At 49.6% G+C, this 17301-nt stretch overlaps 2 protein-coding genes across 4 annotated transcripts in view; one reads left to right on the forward strand and one right to left on the reverse strand.

Annotated features, from left to right (window-relative positions):
• Positions 1-4690, reverse strand: part of SNX20 (sorting nexin 20) — a 126511-nt gene extending 121821 nt beyond the window's left edge. Inside the window, exon 1 of one of the 2 annotated variants that reach the window (XM_086945159.1) lies at positions 4554-4690. The gene's annotated coding sequence lies outside the window, so the exon portion shown is untranslated. The remainder of the gene's footprint in view (positions 1-4553) is intronic. The other variant, XM_086945160.1, reaches the window with a different exon arrangement.
• The window catches only part of NOD2 (nucleotide binding oligomerization domain containing 2), a 322787-nt gene continuing 310061 nt past the window's right edge, over positions 4576-17301 (forward strand). The window contains exon 1 of one of the 2 annotated variants that reach the window (XM_086945155.1): positions 4576-4714. The gene's annotated coding sequence lies outside the window, so the exon portion shown is untranslated. The remainder of the gene's footprint in view (positions 4715-17301) is intronic. The other variant, XM_086945154.1, reaches the window with a different exon arrangement.

The following is a 17301-nucleotide window of genomic DNA, read 5'->3' on the forward strand; positions in this document are numbered from 1 at the left end:
TTGAGCTAGGGTTGAGCTAGGGCCCAAAATGATCAGCCACCCAAATTGCAAAAAAAGCAATGTGTGAACTTGGGGAGGTAGGAAATGTGTGGCTGCTCGCAGATTCTAAAACATTCGCTCACAACAATTTAAGGAAAGTGTGTCTTTTCATCCAAAGTTTGAAATGTGCAAAGGTTTGTGCCTTCCAAATGTAAGGCTGTGTGCAAGAAAGAAGACATTTTACAAAAGGCCCTCTGAATAACATGATCCAAAGTGAACGTAGAACTACTGTTCCTGAAGTCAGTATCTTGTGCAGATTTCAGAAATACATAGGTTTCCTTCATACCCATTTTTCATTATTTATATGTTACCATATGAATTGCTATATAGGGGATAGACAATGAAAAGTCATTGTAAGGTGCAGATCAGTTGTTGGCTCTGGGTATCCGTATTATTGAAAACCTACGAACACTTTATAGGTCTGTGACCAGAAGGTTCCATCGGATGTAACTGTGTATTGCCTTTGTAAATCGGCCATCGGGTCATGAAGTTACAGATGAAGATGTGGGGAATGGTTGTTTTTTGCCTACTCATTGTAATTATTTATATATTTTATTAGCTAATTTTTTAGGGAAACTCCTAGGGGGTCTAAACAAATGACGCCTTGCTGAATTTAGAACTGTGTCTACTTCATAGAAATGTATAGCTTTCCAGGATCACCCTATTTGAAAACACAAAAATTAGGAAAAATGAACTACCTCTTAGAAAAATGCAAAACTGGTGGGTTTTTCTTTTTTAATACAATGTTGCTTGTTCCTGAAAGCTGGGAAGATGATGGTCCTAACACAAAAAACATTTTGCTAATGCCAATTGTATAAAAACAAATGTTTTCTTGCCAAAATATTTTTTTCCCATTCCAACCACAAAAACCAAAATGTAGCTATATTTTGGTGAGTTTCTTGGCTCCCTTCTTCGGAATCTACAAGTCTAGAGTGCTTTTGGAAACACTAGGATGTTGGACAAAAAGGATGCAAATTCAGCATTGATACTTTTTTGTGGAAAAAAGTTGAGTTTTTAAGCACAAGTTACCCCTAACATCCAAAAAAATGGTTTAGCAATGGGAGGGTGGGAGAGACTAAGCCCTAGCACTTAATATGTAAAAGTGCTGCTTTAGCATGTGGCCAGGAGCACGTTCTCAAATCAGCAGTATAATATCTGTGAGGTAACAGCAGCTTGCAATTGACCTATTGAGAACACCAGTTGCTTTGATTTCTATAGCAAATCACATACCTCTGGAACTTTCACTCGTGGACCCGCATGAAGACAACTTTTTAAGCCTTAAAACAAGGAGCCCTGCAAGTTTTCTGGGTCCATCATTTTATTTATTTATTTATTTAATGTGATTTTATATAGCGCAAACTTTACCCGAAGGTGTCAGAGCGCTTTACATAAGAACCAGTTGCAAAACATAAGGACTAAGGATTACATGCGTTACATAAAAGATACAAACAGAAAAAAATGTGCAAATGTACAAGATGTAAAGTCACACAAGGAAGAGATACACACAGGAAGAAAAATTGCAAATGTACAAATAGTAAAGTCACTCAAGGAGGAGATACGAATGGATATACTCTAAGAGTCACATAGGAATGGTAGAGAGTACAAAGGTCTACTGCATGTACTAGTGATTAGAGTTATCTCTATATACATAAGGAAGGGATGCTAATGGATATACTCTAAGAGTCACATATGAATGGTAGAGGGTACAAAGGTCTACTGCATATACTAGTGATTAGAGTTATCTCTATACATAAGGAAGGGATACGAATGGATATACTCTAAGAGTCACATAGGAATGGTAGAGAGTACAAAGGTCTACTGCATATACTAGTGATTAGAGTTATCTCTATATACAGAAAAGCAGAGTTCCATTAAGTGGGGTCGGAGGGGGTATGCAGTCACAGCACCAAGGAAGGGTAGGAGGGATACACGGGTATGGAGAAAAGGCAAATCAGAAAAGGGAAGAAACATTATTATTATTATTGGGACATTTGTAGAGCGCTGCGTTACGCACACCGGCGTGTCCACGCGCTAAAAGAGGAAGAGGCAGCGGCAGGGATCACAAAGACAGAGCAGACAATTATTTTGTGTAGAGGAATGTTTTCAATCTCGCTCGGAACCTGGCTTCCTCCGGCTCCAAGCGCAGGTCCACTGGAAGTTTGTTCCAGTTATTGGCCGCTAAGCATCTGAAGGACCTGCCTCCCATGCGGGCTTTCTTAACTCTGGGGATCTTGAGGAGACCGCCCCCTGCAGATCGAAGCGCACGTGTTGGTTGATACACTTCGATCAATTTATTCAGAGGGTCGGGCGCCCTGCCATTCAAAATTCGATGACAGGTGCAGAGGGCTTTGTACTCCACTCTTCTCCTCACGGGGAGCCAGTGTAGCTTCTGAAGGGCCGCCTTAGAAGGCGCCCTTTTGGGCAGCCTGAGAATCAAACGGGCTGCCGCATTCTGCAGCACTTGCAGGCGTGCCATGCTTTTCTCCGGAGCCCCCAGGTACAGAAGGTTCCCATAGTCCAACCTGGCTGTCACCAGGGCATGAACCAGGGTTTGACGGGCACTGATCGGGAGTAGGTCGAGGACCTATCTCAACTTCTTCAAAATCCCGAAGCAGACTCCTACCACCCGATTGATCTGGGGGCCAAAAGTAAGATCCACGTCAAACCACACCCCCAGATTGCGTGCCTCTTGACAGGGGGTCGGGGTTGGTCCAAGACAGGGTGGCCACCATGCCGACGACCAGGCAGACTGGGCTCTCCCCACCACCAGCACCTCTGTCTTGCTGCCATTAAGCTTCAAACAGTTGATAGCCATCCACTCGGCAAGATCTTTCATGCACGAGCGGAAGCCATCGGCAGCAAGACAGGGCGCGTGCGATAGGGAGATCACCAGCTGCGTATCATCGGCATACGAGACCAATTGGAGACCGTGACTCTCTACAATCGAGGCCACCGGCGCGACATACATATTAAAAAGGGTCGGGCTCAATGACGAACCCTGCGGCACGCCTTGGCCCAGGGGAACCCCCTTTGAATAGCAGTCTCCCTGCCTAACTCGAAAGCTTCTCCCCATGAGGAAGTCCTGGATCCATCTCAGCGCGGTGCCAGAGATGCCACCTCTGTTCAGACACTGTAGCAAGATTTTATGAGCTACAGTGTCGAACGCCGCGCTGAGGTCCAACAAGATCAGAGCCATAGTTTGGCCTGCATCCACCCCCTCCCTCAGATGTTCCGTAGCCATAAGGAGGGCAGACTCGGTGGAATGGCGCGGCCTGAAGCCAAACTGTGTCGCGTGGAGCAATCCCGTCTCTTCCACGTGCTTCATAATTTGGGTATTAGAAGATCGTCAAGGGGGAAACGAGGGAAAATGGTTAAAGGTCCAGAGAAAAGCGGCAAAATGGCCGCCAGGACAAAAGAAAAAGTAAAGAAGTCCAGGAGAGTCCATGGCGTAGTTTCTTTCCTTCGAATGTGGCTGCAGGGCTGCTGCCTGCATCTGGTGTTTTCACTGCCCCACTGCTTTGTTTTGCGGAGGGGTGTATGTGCCCCGAGGGCCGCTCCGCACGGGTCCTCTCTACTAGCCCAGAATTGCAGGGGCTGCTGCAGACATGGGGCGCCCGGGGAGCGCGGCCAGGGCTTACCTTTCTCGGTGGGGGCTGCATGGTGATCCTGCAGGTACGGAAGAACCATAAATCCCTGGTGTGTAGAGGAGCCTCCGGCGCTGCTCTGGCCCCCGGGAGCACGGGGAGCCCGGGCTCCGCTTCAGAGCCGGCCGGGGGAGCCGCTGTTGTTGGGTGGCACGCTGGGGAACTGCTCTGGCTGGTGCTGAGATCTGTGGTTTGAAGAGTTACCCCCACCTGCAGAGCGCTCGTCGCGGCGAGAGGTGAAGCGGTCTCGGCTGCCGCTGTGGGTCGCCCCTCTTGTCCGGCTCTTACCCCGCTCTCCAGAGTTCAACTGAATGGGTGTGTTGTCGGCGGGTGTTGTTGTGGCCCTCTTGGGTGTCCGTGCTGCATGTTCAGTTTCTCCATGGCATCTGTTTGTCTTCAGGTGTGGCTGTGGGCTGATGTGCCACGGTTTCTTCTTTTGAATACTGGGACATGTAGTTGTGTTTATTCCATCATAAAATAGCACCACAAGTCCCAGTATCCAAATAAGAACTTGGAGTAGAAAATTGAGAGATTGCAGAACCTTCTAAATGCAACTATTTACAGTCTTTAAAGAATAAATCCGATGTCAGTCATTGAGAACTATGCAAGGGAATGATTATTAAAACATTCCGAAGTTTTAAATATCGTGATAACAATATATTCTAAAAGTGCAACTCTCAAGCATCGAATGATTTGTAAATGTTTACAAACACTTTTGGACTCCTCGGTACGAAGTCAGATGAAACTTTGCTAAAACACAAACATCATGGACACTTTGATTAATGCACAGAGTCCGTCTTCTATGTAGATGATCGTGCGCACTCCCTGTGCCACTCTGTCATCTGCTGATGATCTGCAGACTCCTCTTACCTGCCATCAGGAACCCGGCTCCAGTACATTTTAGACTTGCAGAAAGAACGCCGACGCTCCTAGCTGCGGTACTGTGCGAGGATTGTCCTTTTTTTATGTCTGCACCGAGAGGATGAGTTGCCAGTATCGGGCTGTTGCGGTCGGAAGAAGGCAGAGAGCTGGTGAGTTAGTTCCCTCTGTAAAGTTATACTCTGTTTAATTATATTATATAGCCCCGTTGTTTAAAGGACTTCTGAATGTCGCAGGTTACTTTGCATTTATACATTATTAGGAAACGAATTCCAGATTTCGCCACCACATTGATTATTTATTAATAATTCGTGGGGATTGCCTAAATGGGAGGGAGCGGTGATGCGATCTGGCATTCGCTCGCGGCAGACTTCGGCATTTCTGTGTGATTATGCAAGACAGCAGTTTGAAATGTCCCATGGCTATGTAAATATAATTGTGCTACTGTGTGAAGGTAAATACTTTGCTGTTCTCAGACCGTTGGTAACAAATCACATATCACGTAGGCGGATAAGCGATCGAAAACATTTGCTTTTCGTTTAAAACGTTATCTTCCAGTTTCGATAACAGAACTTCCCGAACGTATAAAAAAAAGAAGAGGCGATGTATCACGGGAGTTCCCAAACAACCTGTCCCGTCGCGTGCAGGTTGCACTGTGTTTTCACGGAGGGGATAGCGCCTGGAGGCAGCGCCAAGGCACACGCTCCTAGGTTATGAGCAGATGATCATCGGGGTTTTCTGCCCTCTGGGGTTGCTAAATCAAAAGTTAATTGTTAAATGAGAAAATGAAAGGCGAAATGGGTGAATTTTTGGTATAGTAGTGGATGGAGGAGCGGGGCTTTAAGTGGGCCGGGTCCTGCCAGTGCTCAGCACCGGCAGTTCTCAAAAGTAGGTGCTGAGACGGGTCCCTGTCGGGCTCTCTCCATTTTTCCTCTCACCATCAGAGTGAAAAAATCGCAGCTCTGCAGCAGCAGTTCCCCTCTTCACTGCCTGCTGTAACTTCAAAAAGACTCACCAGTCCACTGCTTAGCGCTGGGAAGCCTTTTGGGTAGCCACGCGCTCTATTTATCACATTACCTCGTTATAGTTCTTTCACAGTCTCATTATGTCAGAACGGAAGCATTTTTGGTGTTCTATACAACGGAAGCCTTAGTTGTTGCTTATTTGTCTTATGCCACTAACAACCATTGCAGATCCAATAGTTCTGGCATGTTGTAGGTGTAATGTTACGTTATGTATTGTATACCTGGATGCAATGACAGAAGCAGCAAAATACCAGTCCTGATGAGGCATACTATGCTAAGCACATATTTTTTGCTTATGTGTTTTAAGCCACGCCCTTAATTAGATTGGCCAATCCCATTTGAACTACCCCTAGTGTTTTTTACTCCATTTAAAACCCTGTGAAGTAGTAGGGATAGTGAGAGAGGGAAAAAAGCGAGATTGGGGACAGGTAGAGTGGTGGATGATAAATATGGAATGCGATGAGTTAAAGTCGGAATAGATGGTGAAGGAGAGAGAGGTGGGAGGCGGGAACGAGAGCGGATTAAGAGGCGACATTAAAGAATGGCAGCGTGGAAAGTGACAAGGCATGTTTACCGGGAATTTATAAATTAAAATTTGCGCTTCAAAATGCAACATTTAATATTGAGATTCAAAAAATTACTGGGATAGGACTCGAGTCGTTTTCTTTAGTTTCTGAAAAAAATATTGTTGGTCAAATGTACCTCCTAGAAACCTAGAACACCTGGGACAATTGTTTTTTCTACATCTTCGAAGCACTCACTTTACATGAGCCCCAGGCACATTGCACAAGGTCACATTCATCGTTTTCGGCACGGGAGATTAAGTGTCATTCGCTCACAATGACCAAATGTTAAGCGGCGCCACTCCGCATTGATTGGCATTTTTTAATATTAGAAAATACGCGTTATAATTTCCGAAAAAGTGGAAAGATAAAAGATTAGGTTCTCGGATGTAAGAAGATTTGGCTTCTCTTTGTGCATTGGGAGGGGGGGGGGGGGACTTAGGGAACTGAAGAAGGTTGCCTTGATTCTTTGTAACTGTTTCATTCTGAGGTAACTGGAAGTGAATTGAATTTCCTCCTTCGCTTTTCAGTCGGCTCCTTTGTTGTCTTTTCCTGCTTGAACATGCACCCATTTGAATAATTTCCTTTTCACGAGGAACTTAATAAAGTAAGGAAATGTTTGGGCCTAGTCAACAATGTTTTGACGCAACATTTATGAGAAGTTGATTCACTACTATTGCTGCTATTTAATAGACATCCGTGAGGCTCGGGATTACTGGAAATACATCAAGGGGCTTATTTACTAACCGCTTGCGCCGCCAGTGCGTTACTTTTTCCCATTTTAAAAGTGACGCAGCGACGGCGCCAGGGGCTTGTAAATAAGCCCTCGTGTATTTATCAAACTGTTCTTAGCTGAGTCAATAGTGCAAACTCATTGCTGGTGTTTGTGACGCGCCCAAAGCAAGCAGGCCTATGTCTATCAGACAAACAGACACGCAGGAGAAGCTATGATGCCCGTATTTCCCATGTGTCCATCTTCCTCGCCCCAGACCTTACAAACTGAGAGAGAACCTAAGTGAAGTACGAGTCTGCGCATTAGAGCCCTTTACCCATAGACAACCTTTCCAGCTCCACTTTCCATATTCCCGATTTTGCGACTGAAAGACGCGATAGAGGCCCAGGTTACAGCTCCGCATGCACTGTAGGGGACGCCCGAACCTCTGTCCAAGCAGCAGTCAATCCCATGGTGCATTGCGCCTGCTCTACAGGTTGGAGTTGCATTCCAATCCACACAGGTGTGGCGGACTGTTGTCTCAGGACCTCAGCCCCCACCCGCAGGATGGAGTGTGAAATGGGATCCTGCCATCAGCACAGGTGTAGCTACTAATTGCAGGTACTCTGTTGCGGTCAACTACCGTGACCTTTTATTGTTGTGAAACGACGGTCAAGATACCGTGACCTTTCATTGTGGTGAGACGTAGGTCAACCACGTGACCTTTTCTTGTTGGGAAACGACGGTCACCTACCGTGACCTTCTATTGTTGTGAAATAGGACAGCGTGCTGTGGACGTGCAGTCCTCACATGTGCTAGCCCCATTTGATGTATTGTTTTTACTAATTCAATAGCAGGTAATTAAATATAATATTTAGCAGTTATGGATAGTTCTTAAAAGAACAGGTGCTGTAAACATTTGACACAGCAGGAATACTGTCTATACTGCTGTTCTCCCTGTCACCAAGTTACTGTTCACAATAAACCCTTCCTTTTCATGGCTAAGCGAATGATGACGCAGTACACTTTGTGTGCATCTCATATTTCAAATATGAAGAGGTAGCGCTGAGGTCACGTCCAGATTCTGCCAGATACGACTCAGGCCAGGGTATTAGTTTCAGGTGCTGTTGTAAAACCAAACATAAACGGAAGTGCCTGGGGTGACCAGCTACTCCGTGTCATTTTAATTGAGAAAATTGGGCATTAAACGTATTGATAACAATGATATGTAAAAGCAAAGACAGGAACAGACTAATGGTGTCCCGGTGACATGGAGCCATCCAATCACCCACACTGTCCCTCCATTGATTTGTGACGTTCTTTGTGTGTGGAGATTTGAGGGTGACCAGATTTTGGAAACTGCAAACCGGGACATGTCACAAAAATAAAAGAAACGACTAAAAGGTTACACCAGCCGAGGGACAGAGACCGACTGCGCTCATAGAAGAAACAAACAGAGCACTAAGGGAATACACGAATTGCAAGTTTTAAACCCTAGAATCATATCTGGTAATTACATTGCTTTGGGATACGCTGCTAGCTAGTCCTTCTTGGCACACATAATAAACCTTCTTACTGTTTTCAGTCAACCCTTGCCAAAAACCCGGGATATTTGTGAAATTTGCCTAACTTTGCAGGGACAGCTGGTGGATAACCGGAACTGCCCCTAAAGAGTGGGTGTGTGCAAGAAAGTGTAAGTAAGTGTAGGGATGGGTGGATGGCTGGATGAATTAGTGAAAGGGTAAATGGATGAATGAAAGATTGAATAGATGGATAATGAGAGAGGATGGATGGATTGATGAGTGAGTGGAAGGATGGAAGAGAGAAAAGGGAAATAGCTGGATGTATGGGTGGAAGGGTAGCTGGATGGGTAAAAGGGTGGATGGGTGAGTGAAAGCATGGATGAGTGAAAAGGTGGATGATGAGTGAGTGAGTGGGTGGATGGATGAGTGACATGATGGATGGGTTGATGAATTGATAAATGCAAGGGTGAATGGATGGAGGAATGAGTGAAAGGGTGGATGCAAGGATGGATGAGTGAGTGATAGGGAGGGTAGATGGACAAAAGGATAAATAGATGAGTGAAGGAGTGAAAGGATAAATGGATGACAGAAAGGATGGATGAGTGATAGGGTCAATGGATGGATTCATGAGTGGATTAGTAGATGGATGAGTGGGTGGATGGATGGAAGGAAGAATGGCTAAGTGAACGGGTTGATTGAGAGAGAAAGGGATGATGGATGGATGACTAAAAGGGTGAATGGGTGGAAGGGTGAGTGGATGGATGAGTAAGTGAAAGGATGGCTGGATGGGTGAAAGGGTAAATGGCTGGATGGATGAGTGAATGGAAGGATGGGTGGAAGAGTGGATGGATGAGTGTACAGATGGATAGGGTGAAAGCGTGGTTGGATGGATAATCGATGGATGATTGAAAGGGTGGATGGAGGGATGGATGAGTGAAATTGCAGAGGCCGCCGCACCCGCCCGAAGGGTGGGGGAGGCTCGAAGGCCGGCGCCATAACCCTCGTGGTGCCACCAGCGGGGGTAAACTGGTTCTGGGCGCTTCGATGCGCACAGGAACCAGCGGAAGCGGGGTGCGCACCAGCCACCCGACCGGAAGTGACCTGTTGACCTGAGCGCCCCCAAAGGGCGCCCAATGGTCAACCTGGCTTTGTTTGAACCCCCCAATCAGGGGGACTCACCTGAGACCTGCATGGAGGGCTCAGGAGGATTTAAGCGACGCCGCCCTCCCAGCAGAAGCACATCGCATTCGAGGAGCTGGGAGAACGGCGTGACAGCAACAACGACTGAAGAACGACTGAAGAAGAGAGGCGACGCGGCGAAGGACGAAGCAGGAAGACGGTGAAACTCCGGTGGAAGATCCAGGTCATCATCACCGAGGACGCCTTACGGAGCGCGGCGCGCCGTGCCAGCTCCCCCGAAGCAACAACAGGAAAAAACCGCGGCAAGCTCAGGGCTCGGGATAAGCACACGCAGTCAGCTGTGCCCCCAGCAGACGGCCTGACGCAGACGCGAGAAACTAAGAAGCCACACATAAGTGCGCAGAGACTCACGACATGTCGGAAGGCCAGCCGGACGAGATGGCGGAGGTACTGATGAAAATCCGCGAGTTATCGGCCATCCACGGCGACGACTGGCTTCACCCTCACCTGGGCAAAGGGAAAGAGAACAGACCGGTGGAACAGGCGGACGAAGAACCAGGGCCTTCCGCACCCAAGAAGCTGAAAAACACGCCGATGAAGAGAACATCGAAGAGGAACCCTCCGAGGAAAGTGCGGCAGAAACCTCTACCGCCGAGGCCAGAGGGCAGCGAACAGGGCGAGACGACCGGCAAAAAGAAAAAGGGTGAGCATATTAGCAACATCGTAAAGGAATGTCTAAAATCGCTGGCGCCGGGGCTACTTAATGGCACAGGGCAAGGGGTACCAGGGCCTAGGGAGCAGCGCGCGGAGGAAGCGGCAGGTCTCACGTGGCATATGGTCGACCCGGGATGGGCCCGTCAGACAAGAGTGCAGGAGCAGGTAAGCTTGTCCGCCCAGGGGGAACAGATTTCCCCGCTACCCGGGTGGGGTTACGGCCCCGTTTCAGGAAGCCCACCTCCGAGTGGGGTAGTCAACGATCATTACATCAGGCCGTCCCCCGGCCCGGCGTCCCTGACTACGAAAGCCACCGGCTTGGCATGTATCATCCCCCTAGCGGTAAAAGAGAGGATATGGCGCAAAGAATTCATAGACATATTTTCGCTGCTTGAAATACAGCTAGAGGGACTTGATCTGACCACGTGCGACAGGAAAGAGGAGGACAGGAGAGAAAGGCGTGGGGCCAGAAAAGAGCGCAGTTTCGACAATTGGTTAGACGCCTTCAGAATCATGGCGTGCATTATAGTGGAGAGGTTCCCCCATTGCGCGGCTGACTTGTGGCTGTACGAGGCCAATATCCACCTAGCACAGAGGCAGTTCCCGGGGGATGCCTGGCTAGAATACGATAAAGGGTTTAGATTAAAAATGCAGAGGCACCCCGAAATGGAGTGGAATGAGGAGGATGTCTCCGGTTTCATCCACAAGATGCTCACAGCCAAAGACGTTAGGGCCTGGGCCGGAAAAGGTGACCAGCCCTTTCGGAGCTCATACCAAAAAGGGAAGAGTGGTTCTTATCAAAGGTGGTCGAACGGGAGATCATACTCCCCAACCGCAACTAAGGCGATCTGTTGGAGATACGAGGCGGGGGACTGCTCATGGGGCTCATCTTGTAAGTTTCAACACGCATGCGCTAGCTGCGGGGGCAAGCATGCCACCGCCGCATGCAAAGGTTCCAAACACGAAGCGAAAAGGGAGAAGAGAGAAAAGAGCAAGAAGCGTTAGCCCCGACGCAGGGGAAAAGAGTGGACTGGTGGACATTTGTAGGCGCCAGCTGGCCAGATCCCCCATTATTACACAACAGCTGCGCAGATTAACAAACAAATACCCGAACAAAGCAGAGGCCAGGTCACTGGTAGAGGGCTTCGAGCGAGGCTTTGTGATTCCATTCCATGGCCCGCTCCCCTCGGCGGGGGCGAGCAACCTAAAGTCGGCAAGCCAACACCCCGAAGTGGTTAGCGCCAAGATAGAGAAAGAAGTGAAACTGGGTAGAGTTGAGGGCCCTCTCCCAAAGGAATTGCAAGGAGGCATAGTCATCTCCCCGCTAGGCGTGGTCCCCAAGAAAGAACAAGGTCAATTCAGGCTGATACATCACCTTTCGTTTCCGGAAGGTTCCTCCGTGAACGACGGTATCGACCCCGAAGCTTGCTCAGTGGGCTATGCGTCAGTCGACGACGCAATCGAGCTGGTGAAGGCGGCAGGCAGAGGGGCCCTCATGGCGAAAGCCGATATTGAATCCGCGTTCCGTCTATTGCCGGTCCACCCTTCCAGTTTCCACTTACTGGGTTTCCAATGGGGCGAGGACGTGTTTATTGACAAAGCCATGCCCATGGGATGCGCGATATCATGCGCATATTTCGAGCAGTTCGCAACTTTCTTAGAATGGGCGCTGCATGACCGGCACCAGGAAGGTGGGAAACTGCACTACTTAGACGATTTCCTGTTCACGGGCCCGGCAGGTTCCGCAGTGTGCGCAAGCACATTGGCAGCCTTCGAGGAGCTAGCCAGGTCCCTAGGGGTCCCCCTCGCAAAGGAAAAAACCACGAGCCCGACCACAAGTCTCACGTTCCTGGGCATAGAGTTGGACTCTATAGCGGGAACGGCCAGGCTGCCTCCAGGCAAAGTAAAGGAATTTCGCGAGGAAGTATCGAAGCTACGGGGTCGGAACAAGGCCACCCTGATGGATATCCAACGAGTGATAGGTAGACTCAACTTCGCGGCTCGGGTAATCCCGCCCGCCAGGGTATTTTCAAGGCGCCTAACAGGGCTAACGGCCGGCGTCACCCACAAGCACCACCACATCAGGCTGAGCGCAGGCGTGAAACAGGACCTGCGGGTGTGGGACGAGTTCCTACAAGATTTCAACGGGGTGCTGATTGGGAAAGCAGGTTGGGTAACGGCCGAACAGATAGCCCTTTACACAGACGCGGCCGGAAGCCTTGGCTTCGGCGCGGTCCTGGGAAACAGCTGGTGCGCCAGCCAGTGGCCAGACGAGTGGCATGCGCAGGGGCTCACCAGGAACATCACGTTTCTCGAGCTGTTCCCGATCATTGTGGCACTGACCATTTGGAGCGAGAAAATAAAAAACCTGAAGCTCACCCTTTGGTCAGATAACATGGGAGTGGTGCAGGCCATTAACAGAGGCGCAGCGAGATGCCCGGACATGCTGAGGCTAATGCGACGGTTAATTAAATTACAGCTGGAAGGGAACCTGGAGCTGAAAGCGCGCCACGTGCCAGGGGCAGAGAACTCAGCAGCAGACGCACTCTCACGGTCCCAAATGAAGCGTTTCAGAAAACTGGTGCCCAGGGCGGACAAGGAGATGACCCCCTTTCCATCGTCCCTTTGGGACCTGGGGGAGTAGACTTATCATGGCTAGTAGGGCAATCACTTACCGCAGAAGCTAACAGAAGATACAGGACATACGCGGGCACAGTAATGAGAGTTGGGGGCCTAAAATCGCTGGAAGACAGGGCTAAGACTCGCACAGCAGTCGAGAAATTCGTGCAATGGGCATTCGAGTCGAAAAAAACGAGATCGTGGGCCCAGGCGCATTTGTTCGCCATTGCCCATTTTGCGAGGCTTTACACAGGCAAGGACTCCACTACCTCGGCCTATCTAAAGACGGCCTTGAAAGGCTGGAGGAGGGTTGAAGGTAAAAAGAAGGACAACAGGCGTCCCATCGATTTTGCCAAACTGGGGCAGCTCCTTGGAGCCCTCACAGGCTTAATAGCGGATAAGTACGAGCTGCTGCTGTTTAGGGCGGCTTTCACGACAGCGTTCTTCGGAGCATTCCGTGTCAGCGAATTGGTAGCCCCCAGCAAGTCGGGCCCAGCGCAGCAATGCCTGCAGGCAAGAGACATTAAACCGATGGAGAGGGCAGTGGAGTTAACGCTGAGGCAGTCCAAAACGGACAGGGCAAGGAAGGGGACGACGATAAGTCTCCATTGCATCCCAGAGTCGGGGCTCTGCGCGGTATGCTGGTTGTTCAGGTACATGGGGGCTCGACCAGCTGGTGATGGCCCTCTCTTCATACATAAGGACGGGAGGAACCTGAGTAAGTTCCAGTTTACAGCCATAATGCGCCAAGGCCTTGGTAAAGCCGGGTATTGCGCGGCTTCGTTTGCCTCTCACTCTTTCAGGATCGGCGCAGCAACCTCGGCATCGCAGCATGGCATGCCAGAGGACAGGATCCAGGCAGTGGGCAGATGGCGCTCCCGGGCGTACAAGTCGTACATACGCCCTCACCTCGTATTAAAAAAAAAAAAAAAAAGGGGTGAAGAGAAAAGACAAAAAAAAAAAAAGACAAAAGAGAGAGAAAGCCCCGAAGGTGGGGGGGGGGGGGGGAAGGAGAGGGAGTTGCCTTGGGATGCCGCAAGGCAGGGCGACAACACCCCCCACGCGCTCTCTTAAATGCACACGGTGCGCAGTAAAAGCCACCTAACGGAATGCTTTCTCTCGACAGGGGGACGCCCGCAGCTGGTCTGGGTGGTAGGGCACTCATTCGTGTCCCGGATGGAGTCTTGGTGGCGGCAGGGGGACCGCAGCATAAACAGGCCCAAAGCGACGTACATTCGGTGGATAGGGCAGCCAGGCATGAGATGGGAGCAGCTACTGCCGACGCTGGACGGCCTCATGGCAGATTCGGCCTGGTTGCCCGACGTCCTGATCATCCACCTCGGGGGCAATGACCTGACCCGGCTAGGCGAAAAGCAGTAGGGCAAGCCATCCAAAGGGATCTCACCAAGACAGCTGCATGGCTGGGACCCACGACGGTGGTCTGGTCCGAAATGATCAGCAGGAAACATTGGAGAGGCGCCGATTCCAACAAGGCCGTCGACAACGCAAGAAGGAAGCTAAACGTGGCAATGCACAAGTTCTGCCTCGCCAATGGCCTGGAATCAGTTCGGCACGGCCTCATCCACCCGGGCCGCCCAGAACTCTATGGGCAAGACGGGGTACACCTATCCGAAAAAGGGATGGAGGTGTTTTGGGATAACTTGTGGGGTGCAATGTCACTCGCAGGTTGCAACTAAAAAAAAAAAAAAAGAAAAAGGAAAGATGGAGAAAGGTGGGAGCCACGAACCAGGTGCAGGGGGGGAGCCGCAGTGAGACGTGGGCCTCCCTGCGGCGTGGCGGAAATCCTACACTGGTTGGCTAAGAAAACACACCGGCGGGCGGTGTGTAAGAGGATGGCCACTCACTTTTGAATGCCGCAGGGTGACGTGGCGGCATAAAGGAGGGGAGTAACAGGAGGAGACGGCACTCGCGGCCCAGACCCGGCCGGACGGCAGGGCACAATTTGGTAGCGAGCTGGGGACCTAACTCCCTACTGGAAAGCTCCCCTCCGCAACACGCAAAGGGCGTGGTCAGCCAACCACTGGAGCACCAATAGACTGGCAACAAACTGGTTTGGGTACAAGCCCCATTTTCGAACTAAGGAGGGCACAAAGAGACTGACACCCGCTATCACAAGAGGGTGTCATAATTTGTAATATGCCAATTATGATTGATAATTATGATTGATGAGTAATGTTCGCAAAATGGAAGATTGCTTGAAACCAGTTTGTGTTATTAATATGTCTTTGGTTATTAATAAACTGCGGCCAACAACGACCACTAACGATACCAGGTTTTGTTGGCTGACATTATTTCCCACCTTTGGCAACAGCAGGATGCGGGGGCCGGTAAGTATGGAGACTGGGGGTCTCCCCGGAATGGGCACATTCGAGGGTTATGATAGATGGAAGGATGCATGATGGATAGGTTTGCAAATTGTTGAATATGCTTGGATATGGCTGGGCTTACTTGTATACTATTGCGCGACCTCTGATGTGTCTGTAAAACGTATCCAATTGTCCTGAAATTTTGTCCTGAATTTTGACCTCCTGTCCTGAATTTGTGTCCTGAATTTCGACCCTTTGTCCTGAATTTTTACACTCACCGTCCTGAATTTGCACCAATGCCAGTTGGTCACCCTACCGTAAACAGAGGCCTCACAGTACACTCGAAGGGCAGAGTGCTCGCGCGATGAATGGCCGAGCGTCTAGACTCGCCAGTTAATGAAGAGGCGCTTTTAGTTATGGACCAGATCTATTTGTTTTGTGAATGCTTGTTCAATGAGCTAATTCGATTCAGCTTTGTGGGAAAATACGTCAAAGCTGACCTATGTTGTTGGCTTTTACTGTCAGATGCTTTATGATTCACGTTTGTTGGGAATGCCCTGGGTTGGGTCATCGTGTTAGCTGGCGTCACTAGCTGCAGCACGTAGGCGAAGGCCGCAGCGGTGAGTCACGTGACCTCCTTGGCTGGCCGAGTCCATCAGGGCACAGTAGACCTGGGGCGAGGAGAGCAGCCGAAGGACAGTACCTGACTCAGGAGAGTGGGGGAGTCTGCAACACAGAGCATTCTCGTACATTTTAGACCTCAATGCGATGAAAGCTGGAAGTGCTGCATCGGGGAGCATCTGCCGCACATCTGAGGAGGCTGAAAATGATGACCGAGCGTGGGACTGTCAGCACAAACCTGTTTACTGAATTAAATGGTGCATCTGCTAAAATGGCTAAATTGAGACGTATGTTTAGCCACTGAAAGTCAGATGTCGACAGCCAAAATAAATAGATCAATTTATTTATTTATTTAATTTCTAAAGCCCTCTGTCACCTAACAGGCATCCTGGCGCTGGCAAACTCATAGTACATAGTGGGAGCATGCAAAAGAAAGATGGGGGGAAACACCCAGAAAACAGCTTCTAGATTTTCGGAAATAACCATGTTTTAGTCTAATTTATTTATAGATAGACTGATTCCACTAAACATATTGATGTATTTACGTCTGGGCTGCCACTCCCAGGCTGCCTGCCACGCCTCTCTCTGAGCTGGGAGCCTGAAGCCAGGCAGTAAATCCGCTTTCTTCAGTGTGATGCATGACACCAGGCTTACTTTTCCATAGCCTTCTGGTCCATGGTAGTCTACGATGATATCCACGGAAGGCCAGTTACGCGGTCAGTGTCACAGTTTTGGGCTTTGCAGAAAGCATCCAGAGGCGGGTCCTCCAAAGGAGCATAGGGGCGTTGACCCCCTTACCCCCACTGCTTGCCACTATATACAGGGCACGAATCCTAAAAAGAGAAATGGGAGGACGCTGTCACCGGAAGTGATGTCACGACTGGAAGTAACGCCACGAAAGGTACGCTCCGATCTCGTCCTAGAGAGGCCAAAGAGTGAAGGGGGGTCGGCGTCCACCCGGTAAAATAAGTGGGGGGACGCCGTCCACCCTCGTGGTACCCCGACTCGAGCCCTGACTATATACCTGACTATTTAAAAACAAAATCCAATTTAAAATACCGTGCTGCACGACATTCATAGCTTCCTTAACGGGGACGGGACCACCACTGAGCTGTCTCTAATTGCAGTAGGTGAGATTGATGGGGTAACCAACTGAGGCTGTAACTGCCTGGACTGCGCATGTCAGATTGACCTGTGTATTGCTGTAGCCAGCCTGACGTGCACAGTTCAGGCTTCGACAGTCAGCACTGTCAGGGAGCTGATAAGCAGAGACACAGTCCCATCAGTCTAGGATAGAGTGCTGTGTTCGCCTGTCCGAGCCAATCCTGGCACTGCTCTTACGCTGTTTACTATTATCGACAGCATGTGAGCAGTACTTGGATTGGCTGGGTGAGGAGGCGTGTCACATAGTTTTCACGAGCCCTGCATGCCCTCCACTACAGCAAGGCACCGTTTTTTTTTAAATTGTGGGCCTTTGGGTGGATAACATTTCAAG

The sequence above is a fragment of the Lissotriton vulgaris genome, chromosome 12 (assembly GCF_964263255.1).
Source record: "Lissotriton vulgaris chromosome 12, aLisVul1.2, whole genome shotgun sequence".
Classification (NCBI taxonomy): Eukaryota; Metazoa; Chordata; class Amphibia; order Caudata; family Salamandridae; genus Lissotriton; species Lissotriton vulgaris.